Here is a 4,641-nt window from a genome sequence, read left to right as displayed (position 1 = left end):
CTGCTACTGTGGCAAAGAGGTTGGTTAATGGCTGGATTTCACTATTCGGGTCTCTGCCCGTGATTAAGACTGATCGAAGCTGGCAGTTTGAAGCATAATTGTTTCAGGAGCTGCTTCGACTATGTGCTTGCACATACTGTATATTCACATCACCAGTTCCAACCAACGAGTAATGGTGTAGTGGAACAATTGCTCGACACCTTGAAGGCAGCGTTGATGTGCACAGGTGAACAGTGGACAGATGCCTTGCCTTTGGTCCTGCTAGCTTTAAGGACGGCTCTGAAAGTTGACGTATCACACACACCAGCGCAGATGATCTTTGCGGAAAACTAGACATTGTCAAATGAGCTTATTACGGACAAACCCACAAAGATTACACCGGCGAGGAGCATTTCTGAGTATGGGAAGAGTATGTCACTTCTGCTACCTACCGTATCTAAGGCTCACGGTGACAAACCAGTCTTCATTCACAGGGATGTGTTCAGTTCTGCTCAATTTTTCCTTCAACATGGTTGTATCCACCCCACTTGATCGTACACAGAGATGCAAGAGGACCACACAATTTTAAAATTTCTAGGAACAGGCGTTAGGATACAGTTTCAATTGAGTGCTTAAGGTCCGCTCACCTGGCAGAGGAGACGACCGGCACGGATTCAGCTGGGAGGCCTCAATACGTCTACGGGTTGAGACCAGCCACCCATTACCACTTGGGCCCAGATGACGAATTCGACCGTCGTGGACCTCGAGTAGATAAGCGAGCAGCAATGGTCGCTCAATCACTTACGCCAGGATGTCTACCAGCAGCGAGGGAAAAGACCCATCACGATTTTACAACATTCGAAAAATGCCGAGGAAGCAGAGGCTGTTACACTTTCGGTTCAAAAGAGAACGTGCAAATGACGACAGGCAAAGGTTAAAAGAGATTCAAGCATCTGTGAAAAGATCTGCGTGTGGAGCATAGGACCACCGTCGTCATACCTTAGCAAAATTTCTGGCCGAGAACGCGAGAAAATTTTGGTCCTTTATAAAATCGCTAGGAGGGTGTAAGGCTGTCATCCAGTCAATCACTGACCAGTCTTCTATGGCCGTTGAAAATAGCAAAATGGAAGCCATAGTTTTAAATTTCGCTTTCAGAAATCGTTCACGCAGGAGAATCTGACAAATATATCGTCGTTTGACCATCGAAGAGATTACCGTATAGCCGACACAGTAACAAGCATTCTTCCATTCATGGAGCAAAGAAACAACTGAAGGAGTTGAAAACAAATAAGTCGCCAGACCCCGATGAAATCGCAATTCGGTTTTTCAAAGAACACTCTATGTTACTGGCCTCTTACTTGTCTTGCATTCATCAAGAATCTCTCTTTCAGCGCCAAGTCCCAAGCGACTGGAAAAAAGCGCACGTGACTCGTGTATATAAGAATGGCAAAAGAACGCACCCACAAAGTTACAGACCAATATCCCTGACTGTTAGCAGAATATGGTTCAGGGGGGTAATACGGAACGCCGTGCTGGATCCCAACGGACTCGTATCACCAGCAGTCGACATGACAGACATCTTATCCGCATGGCTGTAACAGATCGTGTAGACACGTCTTCATCCCTGAGTCAACAGTTGGGAACGATTGCAAGACAACAACCATCTGCACGAACAGTTAGACGACGTTTGCAGCAGCATGGACTATCAGCTCGGATCCCATGGCTGCTTTTACCCTTGACGCTGCATCACAGACAGGAGCACCTGTGATGGTGTACTCAACGACAAACTTGGGTGTACGAATGGCAAAACGTCATTTTTTCGGATGAATCCACGTTCTGTTTACAGCATCATGATGGTCGCATCCGTGTTTGGCGACATCGCGGTGAACGCACATTGGAAGCGTGTATTAGTCAACGACATTCTGGCGTATCACCCGGCGTGATGGTATGGGGTTGCATTGGTTACACGTCTCGGTCACCTCTTGTTCGTATTGACGGTACTTTGAACAGTGGACGATACATTTCAGATGTGTTACGATCCGTGGCTCTACCCTTCATTCGATCCCTGCGAAACCCTACATTTCAGCAGGATAACGCACGACCGCGTGTTGCAGGTCCTGTACGGGCCTTTCTGGATACAGAAAATGTTCGACTGTTGCCCTGGACAGCACATTCTCCAGATATCTCACCAACTGAAAACGTCTGGTCAATGTTGGTCGAGCAACTGCCTCGTCACAATACTCCAGTCACTACTCTTGATGAACTGTGGTATCGTGTTGAAGCTGCATGGGCAGCTGTACCTGTACACGCCATCCAAGCTCTGTTTGACTCAATGCCCAGGCGTATCAAGGTCGTCATTACGGTTAGAGGTGGTTGTTCTGTGTACTGATTTCTCAGGATCTATGCACCCAAATTGCATAAAAATGTAATTATATGTCAGTTCTAGTATAATATATTTGTCCAATGAATACCCGTTTATCATCTGCATTTCTTCTTGGTGTAGCAATTTTAATGGCCAGTAGTGTAGTTGATTTGGTGAATGGCAGCCAGCTCTAAAGGTAGAAAAAAATGTAAGTTAATGCAGATGAGTATAAAAACAAACCCGTAATGTTCAGATACAGAATTAGTAGTGTCATCCTAGACGCAGTCACGCCATTCGAATACCGGCATGTAACGTTACAAAGCTATGTGAAATGGAACGTGGAAGGGGAATGGTCGACTTTATTTTATTCTGGGACAGTACGGTTCATCCGTAGAGGAGGCTGAATGAAGGATGCTAGCGCAACCTCTTCCTGAGTTTCGAATCTGTCGGACTGAAGATCGACACTGAAGTTGTTCAAAGGGAGGCCTCTACGTTTAATACCAGGAGGTGTGAAAAACACTCAAGTGCTTAGGGAACTCAAATGGGAATATCTGGACGGAAGGCAAAGTTCTTTTCGAGGAAAGCTATTGAGAAAATTTAGAGGACCGGCATTTGAAGCTGACCGCAGGACTAATCTACTGCCTCCAACATACATTTCACGTAAGGACCACGGAGCTAACATAGGAAAATTAGGGATCATATAGAAGCATGTAGACAGTCGCTTTTCCATCGCTTTATTTGTGAGTGAAATAGGAGGCGAAAAGATTAGTAGTGGTATAGGGTACCCTCCGCCACGCATCGTTAGGTGGCTTGCGCTCTATGTAGATGTAGCCAGAGAGGGCAGGGCGGCAGATCAAACACCATTTCTCCGACGTTCCTAGGGTTCTGGATTAATAAAAAAAAAGTTGTGAGGGTGGGGGTTTGAGGGGGGGGCGAGGGGGCGGGGGGGGGGGGGGGGGCGGCAGCTACTCCTCTGGTGTAGGGACCTGAAGGTCGACCGGGAAATCATAAGCAACAGTTGACGGTTACAGTGATCTATATTTTCTCTTTTGTAAGCTCTTTGTATTCTTTTCAGCGAGCTGTTCTGTGACCTAGCGACACTCTATTGTGTAAACTTTGAGCCTCACTCAGAAAATCCTTCACTGGGCTAAGAGAAGGAAGAGTTATAGCCACAGGATACAAATAATGAAACACTAAAGATAATGTATCTAGAAGCTCACAGACACACATCAAGAGTACTTAAAACTGAAAAGAGAAAATACATAATAAAAACTTTTGAAAATGTGGAGCTGAATAGCAGAAACCCGGTTATAGGAGATTCTTTGAGCATATGAAAATTGCAAGAAAAGCGATCAACGCAAGAACTCAGTACATCAATGACAAAATTGGAATCGTGAATATGGATGCTTAAAACGATGGAAAAAGTATTTCAGCGATCTACTCAGTTCTTCTATCCCAGAGGTATATTTAAATGAAAAATAAGAAGAAACAAAGGCGACAGAGCAGTGAAAGGCATATGGAAGAAAATAAACCAATAAAGGACCAGGAGGGAATATGGTCTATGCAGAAATGCTGAAGGATACAGGAAGCAAATTATAGACTTAGCTGTTCAAACTCATGCAGCTCATTAGAAAGACTGAGGCACTGCCAGACAACTGGAATACAGCAATCCTCTGTCAGACATACAAGAAGGGAAGCAAGATGTATTGGTCTAATTAGCGACGAATCAGTCTACTTAATGCGGCATACAGTATCCGTTGTACATTTTGTTATTCGAAACCTAAAAGAAATTGCAGAAAATATCGTGGGGAATATCAGACTGAACAATTTGTTTTCTGGAATGAGATTTTCACCCTGCAGCGGAGTGTGCGCTTATATGAAACTTACTGGCAGATTAAAACTGTGTGCCCGACCGAGACTCGAACTCGGGACCTATGCCTTTCGCGGGCAAGTGCTCTAGCAACTTCTTTTTTTTAAAAAAATCTCATTTTGTTTGTATTTGTTCGTTGAATCTGCAAACACGCTGTGCTACCGTGTCGGCTATTTACAGAAGCTCTCCTGTAAAGTTTGGAATGTAGGAGACGGATACTGGTAGAAGTAAAGCTGTGGGTAGCGGGCTTAAGTCGCGCTTCGGTAGCTCGGTTGGTAGAGCACTTGCCCACGAAAGGCAAAGGTCCCGAGTTCGAGTCTCGGTCGGGCACATAGTTTTAATCTGCCAGGAAGTTTCAATTTGTTTCCTCTTTGGCAAATTATTCAGAAAATTCAGAGAGAAAAATCCAGGTACTATTCATAGATTTTCA

Source organism: Schistocerca gregaria, chromosome 5 (assembly GCF_023897955.1).
Source record: "Schistocerca gregaria isolate iqSchGreg1 chromosome 5, iqSchGreg1.2, whole genome shotgun sequence".
NCBI lineage: Eukaryota > Metazoa > Arthropoda > Insecta > Orthoptera > Acrididae > Schistocerca > Schistocerca gregaria.
Note: the sequence above shows the minus strand (reverse complement) of the source record.